Source organism: Parus major, chromosome 9 (assembly GCF_001522545.3).
Source record: "Parus major isolate Abel chromosome 9, Parus_major1.1, whole genome shotgun sequence".
In the NCBI taxonomy this organism is placed as follows: domain Eukaryota; kingdom Metazoa; phylum Chordata; class Aves; order Passeriformes; family Paridae; genus Parus; species Parus major.
In genome coordinates, this window is record NC_031778.1 from 12100827 (window position 1) to 12113691 (window position 12865).

Sequence of the window (12865 nt, forward strand, 5' to 3'; positions counted from 1 at the left end):
GCGGGCAGCGATCCGCGGCGGGCCGGGCTCCGGGCGGCGGCCCTGGGACGCGGTGCCAGCCTCCGCCCGGCCCGATTAGCTTGTCAGGGTTTATCTCGTTAAGTTGTGCAGGACCTTACTGACGTGAGAAGGCACGGGCAAACTCTGGAGAAGGATCAATCTCCAGAAGTTGCTGTCACAAAGAAAAAAAAAAAAAAAAAGAAGAAAAAAAAAAGACTGAAAAAAGATGGAATCGGGGTTTCGTATTTCTGGCGATCGTTTGTTGAGCATCTGCGGGTACTGGTGCTCTGCTCAGGCTGGCTGGCCAGGGGATCACTGGTTTAGAGAGAGCGGAGCGATCTCGTGGCGCAGCCTGATGTCCTCTCCCCGCGGGAAGAGGCGAGCGCCGCTGCCGCGCTGCAGCGGGCGGCAGGGGCAGGGGCACGGCAAGGGGCCGATCCTGAGCTCCCCAGGCAAAACTTCCAGCTCAGGCGGGACCGAGCTCCCAGCCGACAGCAATTTCCCTCTCTCTAATGAGTCGCCTCTGCTAATAAATGGTGCCTCTACTCAGGTTCCTCAGCGGGCTGCAGCTGAGTCCGAGAGAATTTGATCCTTTATTCCAAGACGTGTTTTAATAAAACTGCTATAACGTTGGCATTTTATTAGGAGCCTATTGTTTCCAAATTAATCCTTAATCTACGAAAACGTCTATCCTACCCAACTGGATTCACCTCGGTGCACCCCTTTCTTCATCTACATGCATTTTACTACTAAGAACCTAGCCCTACATTTCCCTGAATCATCAGACCATTAATTTGCTAGGCAGCTAACTGTTTCACCCAGATGGAGATAATTCTGAATAAACTCAGAAGAAATGCAAAAACATGTACTTTTCTGTCATATTACTCCCCCCGCCCCCCCCCCCCTTTTTTTTTTCTCCTTTCCTCTTTAGTCGGTTTGTGTTGAGCAACGCCTCAGAAACTTCATTATCTAAAAGGCAGACCTAGAGGGCAGGGACTTTGGGAATAGTTCCCTTTTATTCTGAAACTGTCTAAACTTGGAGCAGGGTTGAACATGTCCTCAAATCTGCACCTTCCAGGAAGAAATGAATGATGTGCCAGACACTTCACTTCTAGTCAAAAAAATATAAACCAAATGCTGTGAGGTTCAGAATTCTTTCTCGGGCCTATTTTCTGCATGCATTTTACAGTCTGAATGTAAAATGGTCCCCTCAGAAGCTGATAAAAAACTCATGTAGATGTTATGGTATATCTTGTGCTCCGTTTTACGTCAAGTAGATTTTACTAACAATTCACACAAAACGAAAATGGACAGCCAACCTGACAGGATACCTCTGCAGGCTGCAGGCCAAGCGAGCTCAAACAGCTCACATTAGACATAAAGCTGGACTAGGTGTAATATTTCTGAAAAAAACATCCTACTTCCCCTTTCTTCCCCTCCTTTCTTCCCCTCCTTTCTTCCCCCTACCATGCAAATATATTTTTGCACTTAAAATTTCTCCCTCCTTTGACTTTCTTGAATGGTTAAAGTTTACACCCAGGTCAGCATGAAGCACTGTAACAGACAGTGGTTTGCAGTGGAATTTTAAGTTTCAGGGTATTACACATAAAAAAAAAATCCCAACAGAGCAAGTGTAGTTTTTGCTTGATATCTAAAAGAACTGTCATCTAGAAAACACCCTGAAAATGCTCATCTGCTAGATAACACCAGTGCTGAATAGAAACATATTTCCACTGGCTTCGTGATTCAAATCAAGAAACACTGTTAATATGTATGATTGAAAAATCAAGAATTTGTAAATACAGTGTCAGCATACAGAACTCAAGGTATTTTTTCCCATTTATAAAAATTAAATGTTTAATTATTCAGGTTTGGATTTTCCTTGTTGTGTCTTTATGTTTTATTGGCATATTAGGTTTAGGAAGTAGGGTTATAATACAGGCAATTACATGTGAGTATCTATGTTTGAATCAAAATCATTATTTTTTACATAGGTGAGTGAAGCAGGTTATTTATACTTACAGCAATTTTTGTATCGGTCATATTTTTTTATCATTTAGATTTTGTTATTTATTTTTATTTACCATTTCTGCTTGCTGCAGGACTTTCACTGAGATGGATATCTCTAATATGAGCATTGATAATTGTTTTGTTAGTTTGTTTGAAATACTCAGGATATTTTTTAAAAACTAAAATGAAAATATACTTTTAATCTTCTATTAGTTTTCTGTTGTGATATTTGTAGGAGTTGCCTAGCCTCTATGTATATTTGGTCAATACAATGTGGTTCATACTTCCACAGACATTTTTAATCATACAGCAAATTGTTGAATGTTCCTATAAGGAGCAGTGGACAAAGGCTACCATGAAGGGAGACTACATTAAACTGGCAAACACATGAGTGCTGAAATAAGGGACTGAAGCAAACCACACTGAAATCAATGGGAGACTGCTATTGAGTTAGAGCAGGCTTCAGGCACAGTGTAAATCACTGTACAGGTACAGCACGTTTCGTCTCTTTCCAGTTTTGGTTTGGTTTATAGTGTGCTGTTCACAGGTAACATTCTGCATTAAAAATTAGTGATTCATGTCTGGCATAAAAACATCTGTGTTTGGATGCAAGTGCAGATAAGAAACCTGGACTGGTATTGCAGAGATGATGGAAATGACATGTGAATCACCTTATCCAAGCAGTGGTTGCTTTCAGGATATTTCTTAAAATACTGTTCTTTTAGACAAACGTGTGTTTTTGTAGGAATGCAGCAACTAGAGAAAAGGTTCAGTCAGGTCCTTTCCAGTAAATATTTTTTTTTCAGCCACATGACTAAAAGTTGAGAACTTCCCAGATTACCATATCTATATTCTTCTTTGCCAAGGAGTAACAGCAGTGAGGACCCCCCCCCAACCCTGCTGCTCTATCAGCCTTAGCGTGGTCCTACAAATATAACATAATTATTAATTCACTGCTAATATTGGAACTTGACTGTGAAAAAGCTGTTTTCTGCTAGGAAAATTCAGATGCAGTAAACACTGCTACAGCAAATGGAGTGTTTCTGTTGGGATATGCTATAAATGGTGTTTAGTCGGTTCCCACTGGAGCCATAAGTTTAGGATCAGATCCTGCTTAATATCATATTTCTCCTTCTCGTGATACTTATTGACTGCAGCAAAAAGCACAGATATTTAAAAAACCCTGCCCCTTAAAAAATATATGGGCTTGCTTATCTAGAAAATCTCAGTATCAATGGAATTTTTAATTTTCTGCACACATTTGCAAAGGACTTAGGGGCTCCTTTACAAACTTAGCCTCATACTTCGATACTCTCTCCTTTTTAGTTCTATTGTGTACTGAAGAATAGCTCATTTAATTAAAAAATCCTAACAGCATGAAACTGTGGAGTGTTGTCAGTAGTTGCAGAGAAAGGGCCAAATTCTTGTTTTCTTATTCTGGCAAAATTTCTGATTGGTGCTATGTTCTTTATGAAGCTTGGACATATACTTTAAGATCCCACCAGTAATAAAGAAAATTGTTTTACTCTTACTTAAGCATTTTCCTGCTGGCTAATGGCAGCAATCAGAAAACTGCTTGCTCCTAATTTTTCTTGTCATAAACTAGGAAGTGTTAATATGAAATCCTATATGTTTCAAAAAGCTGTAAACAACTGACTTCTGATATGAATCTGTGCAGGAACAATCTGTTCATCCTCTTCCAAGAAGGACTTTGAGTTAAACTATAGAATAAGTTCTGCAGCCTTTTAACTTTTCCCTAGCCAAAGCTGCCATTAGTTAAAATATTATTTTTACCTGTAAAAGTACAATGAAAGGGCTTTACAATGCAGATCTGTTTATACCCTCTAGGTCTAGTAAAGAACCAAAGTTTCCCCTCTGCCATGTCCAAATAAACAATGACCCTATTTTCAAGTTCTGCTCAATAAGTGTGTTAAATGCAGAAAGTATTTTGAGTAAATGTCATGCAGCTGTTTGGTCACTTGCAATTCCTGTGGTATCGTGTCTGCCTGAGTTCTGTGTACTGCTATAGATACTGCAAGTGGACACTGCTATTTCTGACACATCTTGTCAGATTTTCTATAAGTGCACAAGTTTTGTTCCAAGAAGATGAAAATAATGAAACATTATAAATATTAGATGGCCTTGCTCCAGTGTGTGGTGCTGTAAATCTCTGGAGATTTACAAAGAGACAGTGACAACACGAATGCAATTACACACGATACTACTTTATGAGCTAATTCTATAAAGCAGCATCTCAGCTGTGCCCTGACAATAATTTTTCACGGCGACTTTTGGAATGTCCCATGGAACCTTTTAATAGATTAATTATTTGCTCATCCCAAAATAAATTTGCACGTGGCTACAATTAAACAAAAGGCCCGCCACTGCTTCAGGAGTTTTTCCTGAGAAGGAACTCGGGACAGAACCAGTTGTTTCAGGGCTCAAACTGAAAAGCTGAAATGCTGGGATGATCTGCCAGGACCCTCTGCTCCGGCTGTGCACCACAACCCTCTGTGCCTCTGTGAAGCCCTTGCACTGTCCACTGCTCTCTAAAGATCCTAGGCTGGTGAAGGAGAAATATTTCTTCTCTGTTGGTTCAACAGGTGACTTTGAAATGACCTATGAATTCTTCCACTTTTGTCAAGCTGAGATCAATAGCTAGCGTCGTTCTAGGAAAATACACGTAGGTGTTTTCTCAAGGCATGCTAATTTAAAAAATAAGATCTGGAAAAACACTTGTAGTGTTAGAGGATTCAAAGACTACTCAGAAAAAAAACAACAACTTTGGAATTGTTATAGCAGCTGCTATAATCTATTATGTAAATCATCTGGGAATTAAACCAAAATATTTTGTGAGATAGTTTTTGTCAAATAATAAATATGCTATCATTTAGACTTAATGTTTTTACAGAGGTGTTATTGTTATGGGATGAAAGTGAAACCTCAGAGTACTCCTTATTTTGATTGATGAGGATTTAATATTTATTTATAGCCTTGCCAATGATAACACCCATATATCTGTTCAAGAGAACATATGTTTCTCAAAATTGGGTGTTGGAATTAACGCTGTTGATCCATACCAAGATGTATTTGTCTTCTAGGTGTCACCTATGTATTCTCACCAAATTTAATCAGAGATACTAAAAGATAAAAATATGTGAAAAGAAACCCCAAAAGGCATAAGTGCCTTTGGCCACATTATTGCTTATTTTAATGTTCATTTATATCACTGTAAGCCTCTCTGTTGAAACTAGATGGTTGCTTTTCATTGCCTGAGTGTTGCAAACTGGCTTTTATAAAAACAAGAATCAGGGCCTTTAATTCATTTTACCCTTCTGTACAGGGTTGCTGTTGGGACATGTCAGATCATCAGCCTGTTGACTAAAGTACAGTATGATTTCACTAATGACTTGGATGCATACTGCAGATTACCACATTTTGCAAATTAGTGAGTAATCAAACACCATAAAAATCAAGGATACTGCATAATGAAATATACTTTATTCATTTATTTTTACAACCATATATTAGTTTTAATTATTTGCCTTAGCAATTCACTGGGTGCTGGAACATGGAGCCATAGAACGTGTTTCTTCTAGAAATTTTATTTGAGTATCCAAAGTCCCTGTTGCAGCAGACTGATATACAATCTTTTGTGAGAAGATGGGTGAGCAGCTCTCCCTTGGTGAGGAGCCTTGTTTCCCTAGGAAAGCCCTCCTTCTCAGGGCCAGCCTCGTCCATCCTGGTGAAGATGCTGGGGAGTCCCAAGGCTGTCACCTTGGGAAGGTCACTGCAGCTGGGCTTGTTGCTCTCCTCTTTTGGCTTTCAAAGAACTGAGGAAGAGAGAGAAACTTAAGTTGGGCAGGGTAGAGCAGAAACCTGACTTGAGTGTCCTTAGCCACTCACTGGAAGACATCTCTCTTCTGCTCCTTTATTCCACTCCTTCCTTTCCTGCTCCATACATCAAGCCCAGACCATGAAGAACACCAAACTGTATGTTTTACCCCTTGTTTCTGGTGTAATATCTAGTGATGGGTCAGGGAGTGGAAGCTTCTCTATTAGGTACCTGTAGCCTTCAAGGAGGATTTATTCCTGGGCTCCCCCCGAGATGTTCACCTCCAGCACCAGTAGATGCCTGCTGCCCACCTGGGCAGAAATCATTCCTTTCACATCTGCAGGATGAACTTCTGTTTCTCCTGAGCTAGTCTGGGCCCCTGGCATGGAGAAGAAAATCCCCTCAGGGTCTTAATTTCTTGCCATTCCTTTACAAAAACTACTGATTTTTAAAAATATTTTGTGCATGTATAAAACCTCTCTGCAACGCGCATGGTCTGTTTGGTTTTTTCCCTCTGTACATTTAATTTTCTCATCCATATACTAGCTTGTCATCTGGCAGTTCCATAAACTCTCAGTTGTTAAAACAATTTCTCTTTTTTCCTTATATTTTAAGTTGGATCCATGAATGGCCTGTCAAGAGTTTTGTATTATTGTAAGCTGAAGTTTGGATGGTAGCAGCGACAGGCCACTAACCATAATTGTGTTGCTGTTACCACTGTAACAAATTTGTGTCATTTAGCTATTTTGAAGCTTGGGAAGTACATAAAGGCAAATGTAGTACTGATGAATATTTATTATACTGCTGTGGGATCTTAGGTTTAACCATGTTTGCCTCAATTCTTCAAAAACTTAGCAGAGTGGATTATATCAGAAAATGGGGGAGAAGTGTGAAAAACCTTACTGCAAAAATTATTTATGACTGTGGAAAAGACTTAATTATATAATTTTAATAAGAACAGTGTTAGGGATAGTCTTCTTGCAAAGACTGGGTGGGAGATACACACTTGGCCTGACCTGAAGTCAATACACCAGTGTTGCACAAGATGCTGAGCACGGTGTGAGGCACACAGATTTTTGTCATTTGACAGTATTCAACTGAATGCAGGTTTATGCCCCAAATATCTGTATTTCTTGGTGACCTTATTAGAGAAAGGAAAGTTTCAGCCCCCTCATAGTCTCAGCAGGAGCAAGCCTTTTCCTGTATCACAGTCAGGGCAAAGGAAGGCTGTGTTCTCCACTGCTTCTGAGGCTGGTGGGGTATTATTAACCTACTTGAAACATGATTTTACTGTGTATAAAACATGCTAGCAATTTCAAATTATTGGCAGGACATTGAATTTTTTCTTTTTCTTTTTTTTTTTTTTTCAGATAAAAATGAATATAGGCAATAGAAAATTGATAGGCATGAGTCATAATGTTTCCCTTCTTTACTTCAAGGAATAATCTTTTTGAAATAGTCATGATCTAGAAGGAATTTTTTTTTTTATTCCTGTTGATAATATAGTGTGCATTGGAGACTTGACATAATGAATTATATTTTAGATAATTATAGTCTTCTTAGAAGCATAGCAGCCAGTATTTATCACATATGGAGGACCTCTGTGAGAATGGATCTCGATATTTTTTTTCAGTTTAGCGAGAACTGCAGTTATCTGACAGCCAGTGAGCCACTGTTAATGGCTGAATAAGAACCTTACAGAAATTGTAAAGCATAGCAACAAGAAGAGCACTCTTTTCATGTGCTGAGTCTGACTGTCCATCAGTGTAGCTGGGACAGACTGGACTGGTCAGCATGACTTAAGTCAAGAATGACTAAAGCTGAGCAATTTTTGAGGTTTGAGTAGAGGCTAAACAGACCCTAGATGATCTTATGACTTCTGCAAAAAACCCCACCTGAATTTCATCCATTCAAACCTAGCTCATGGTTATGCTCTTTCCCTTGGCCAGGGAGTGTGTGCAAAATATGACCATCTCTGAATAAGAAAACCTCAGACATTTTCATGAGAACATCTCTCAAGGTCAAAAAGTATGTGTGCTAAAGACAAAAGGATATTAATTTGACCATAATTTGTGTGAGGGCTTTCAACAAGGCAGTGGAATGCATATTTTTAAGACTTTTTTTCTCTAGTAATTTAATTTCTCAGGAAATGCTGCCATTAATATTTTATTTTGAGCACTGGGGCGCTAATGGTATTATCCATGTTTCTCTTTACTCCTGACAGTACACTCAACACCAAAAACTTGTTCCAGTAACATATTTATCCCCTGGTACACACAAAGTCTTCTTTTTCTTTCTATCTCTTTTTTTTCTCCCCAATGCCCCTCACTTATAAAAAGCACCAATGTTTAGAAAGGCTGGAAAAATAACAAGATGGGGTTCATATGAAAAACAGTGATTTTTCCAAGTGAAATTAGAAACAGGGTCTCTTTAACATGGAAATTTGATTTCTGTACAATTTGAGGACTCATTTCTGCAACTGTCACATATGTAAAATTTCCAGTGAAGTCAAAGAGGCCTTTGAATACAAAGAAACAGCACAATCAAGCTCTGAATATATATATATATATATTCCATATGCTTTTCTCTCTCTCCCAGTGATGTACATGCTATAATAATTTCATCCAGATAAAACTGCAATAATTTTAATTCTTACAGTCCTTAAGCTGTTTAAAAAATAAAATTAATTAAAAGAATTTCTGAGGAGAAAAACTCTTTGTGAGAGCATTTAATTAACATCTTTATTTTTTTTATTTTAATCTGAAAGGGGAAATATTGCATTGTCAGGACATCCTTGAATGATATCCTAGATATTTTGTTTGTTTGGAATGGCTTGAAATCACACAACTTTACTGAATTATAACCAGATAAATATATCCAAGCCTGAGGGCAGGAAGTCCTGGCAGTTGAGATGTGGGGAACATGCAGTTTGTCCATACCAGATTCTTCTGTTCCCTTTTACCAATAAATCTAGTAGAAAGCTTTGTTTTCACTCTCTGCATGATAAATAAAGTCCCTGTCTATGGTGCCATATTAGTGTTTGGTACTTATGCTTGCAATTCCTCCTATTCTCATGGAGAGATGAGACCTCTGTGAACCGAACCTCATCAGGTCAGGTTTTGTTTGGGTTACTGCCTATTCTGAAGCAGGGAAAATATCGCCTATTGCAATCTTCTGGGATTGATGAATCACACCTTGGCTTTGTAAGGTCATCTGCAACAGTTATTCGAGCTGCCAGACCACCCACCTCAATTTTTGATTTTCCACAGTGTCCAGTTCTATCTTCTATTTACCCATTTTAAAATCCCCCTCCCACCTCCCCCAATTTCACTTGTAAAAATCATTTGAGAGGAGACTGTAAAAAGTCCTTTGCATGTTCATACAACTCTGTTTGGCTGAACCCTTTAGTAAACAATTTTTCTTGCATGACAGAGCATGTGTTGTGTGGCAGACATTTTTATGAGGTAGCCTAGGACAGGGCTAATCACATCACCCTGTCTCAGGTTTTGACCTTATCACTGTTGTGCACTGAGCCTAAAAATTGGACACTGGCAACCACATTGGGGGAAAATAAATGGGAAATGACATTTTAGTTAAAAAGAATAAGTAGATTTTATTTTATTGAAACAAAAGGTCATAGGACTTTTATTTATTGTTCTTGCATGAGTGTAATTAAATAGCTGCCATGTTGCCACGTCAAATAATTTAAAAAAAAAATAAAAGGGACGATTTCACTTGCCAGGACCCAATTCATGGTTCTGCAGCTGTTTTACATTCAGGCCTTTAATGAAGCCAGTGGAAACTCTACCTGGAAACCAATAAGAGAATAATATTCTTATGTGAAACATCATTTATAACATCTGTAATAAAGCAGGCTAAATCATACCTCTGCCATTTGAAATCATAAATAGTATGTTAGCTTTTAAAAGCAGCCTTTGTCCTTTTGAAATCTTTTGATGTCAGGCTGCTTTAGGAAAAGCCTAAGTAGATCTCTTCTGTACAGTGGTTTGATTAAGAAAAAAATCACTACAGAGTCTTCAGTACATCTCTAAAGAAAAATAGTATATAAATGCAAACCTGGTAATTCATTATTGGAATCAGAAGCAGGGGAATTTGTTGATACAACCATTGTTGTTTCCACAAGAAATAATAAAATAAGCTATTCTAAATTGATTACTGGCATATTTTTTAAATATATGTATATGTATGTGCCTGCATGCAGATTGGTGACATAATCTTTAATAACCTGTGCTTAATAACGTAATTTTTCACTGATGCACTAAACCTCTTATTCATAGATTTATTGGCACCTTTTACAGTGATAGCCTGCCTGTACAAAATCAGAGACAAACTCTGGCAGTACTATTTAGGATCTTTCTTAAAACAAAGTAGAAACAGGTCCTGCAAATTCAGAAAAAACAACATGCATTTCTGCAAATTGGAAAATAACAGTTACTTGCAAAATGCCAGGCTGTAGAGGGGGATGTGGTTTGGAAGGCAAATTTGCTGCAGCTTCCAATATAAAACCATCTAAACCCAACGTAAATTCATTGAAAGCCAGACCTGAGCCACATGTGTGTGCCCTGCTCTGCCCTGGGGAACCTGCACACCACGGCCAGAGCTCAGGCCGCTCTTCTGGGGAGCCTGTGCTGAGGTGCTGAGGCAGGACCTGGGAAAGAAACTCAAATTCCCAATAAAAGGCTGCTTTAGGGTGTTTCCTGAGTAAACTGACTCCAGCGAAAAATTCTCAGCCTTTCCACTCTTGAGTTTTTTTCATAGCTCTCATCTCTGGCACAGAGCTCTGGCACAGAGCTCCCCACAGGCAGCAGCTGGCTCACAGCGCTCCCTTCCCCGCGTCCCTGCTCGGCCCGGGGACAGGCGGGTCCCCAGGGTCACCCGGGTGTCTCCTGCCCAGCCGAGACCCTGCTGGGAGGGAGCTGCTATGGGGAGCTCGGGATAAAGGCAGAGGAGCTTCTGGTTGGGAGAAACGAGCAGACAAAGCTTGTCCCAGCACCTGCCAATCAATCAAATAGAGCACAGACCAGTGGCCAGCCCTGGAAACCCTGGACCGTCTCTTACACTAACAGAGTTATCTCTCCCTGATGTTGGCTCAGAGAAGCAGGTCCCAGATGTTACCTGCTTAATAATTTTCCCATTTCCCAAGGACAAAGCTCCCCGCAGCTCCTGCACCGAGGGCCGGGAGGACACCTGTGGTGGGTGCTCGGAGCTCCGCTCTGCCCCGACAGCTGACGGAGCACGTCGAAATGGCTCCTCCAAGAAGGACAATTGCATTAGGGCTTGATCTTTTTTCTTTTTTCAATTTATTATTAGGTGAAATAGGAGAAGCACAGTGCTCTAAACCAAGTATAAATGTAATTTTGCTGCCTTTCTTTTTGTTGTGTGGATGCCACTTGTCAAAAGCAGGGATAAATCATTAGGTGGGAATTTGTATCCCATGAGACAGGAAGATTTCAGAAGTTTGAGATGGAGCCTGCTCTTGTCTGCTGTGTGCATGGGGCAGGGTGATTAGCTGCAGTGATACCAGGATGCACATAACTTTGGGCCAATATTAATGTTTCTTCTTTGCTTCCAGTTTATTGTCACCAAGGGATTGATGACCTTTAGAGCCTAATTTTCATATCATACTTTTGGCATGGGTATTAAATACCCTGTAATTGACCTCTTCTGATTTATAACAGAGTAAGGAGACTCAGATTCTTTCTGAAGTGGACAAGCTTATCCACGACTTCCAGATGTTGACAATGGAATTAGTCCCTATGTGGAAAGAAAGAGAGGTGTTTCTTCAAGCCCAAACTCAATTTCCATGCTCCAGCCCCTCTTTATTTTAACTTGGCCCACACGCTGGTATGTAATGGCAATAGTTGGATATTTTGAGTTATATCGATAATCTGCACCTGACTCACTGATACATAGATGGTTTAGGTGCTGGAAAAAGAGGGTAAATACCTCAATTGCAAGAACTGCAAATAATTGATCTTAAACAAGAATATATGGAGAAAACAAAAATACTGCTATTAAATACACCTTTGCTGTCTGCAGTAGAACACAAGACAGATTTGCAACATTAATTATTTCCACCAGCTTTGAGCCTGAAATACAAATATGTCAGGTATTTAAATACTAATTTACTTAAAAGAAATCTCTACTTTATTAAAACATCATTATGCATATTGGAAAGTTAAAAGTCAAAGCTATGTAGCTGTTGAGGTAAAATTCACATTTATTGTCCACTGAATGTGATGGAAATTGAATTTGTCAGGAAGCTGATTGATATCTAGAAGTGTTTTGTTTTCAGTGACTGGCACTGCCGAGTTACAACCATCTATCATCTAACAGGTAATTAGTCAGATTTCTCATCATGAGCCTTCAATCCTGCTGTTTTATTATTGAAATACCACAAACCAGTAGGCATCTGAATGCAGATAAAGTTCTCTGTCATGGTCTTAAGGACAAAGACAACATTTTGCAACTCAGCTGTAGTAAGTTTGAATAAAAGTCACTGAAATGTGAGGCATGATATTAATATATATGGGAAAATGAGATCCTGGAAAACATCATCAGTGATGACTTCTTTTTTTTTCTGCAAAAGAATATTTAATATTAAAACCTTCAGTGCTGTAATGTAGAAAAATATGTCCCTGTACAGAAGGAGATTGGCTGAGGCAGGAAACTTTTTGGAGCTTGGGAGGATAAGGTGGAAATTGGGGTCTGTCTTTCTGAAGCACCATGTCCCTGTCCCTGCATCATCTCCTCCCATGCAGGACCCCCAGGTCCTTCCAGGGGGCTCCCAGAGAAGCCAGCCCTGCTCCTGCCCCTGTCTGTGGTAACCCTCATTTGTCTCCAGAGAAAGCAAAGCACAACTCCCTGAGCTTGGCCCTGTCTCAGGGTGGGCAAGAATGGAGTTTGGGACTCAGGTCACAGCTGACCCCAAAAATTTATGTTCATACAAATGAGCTTTGTTGGGAGGAGGTTATAAACACTTCACTTATGGTCGAGTGC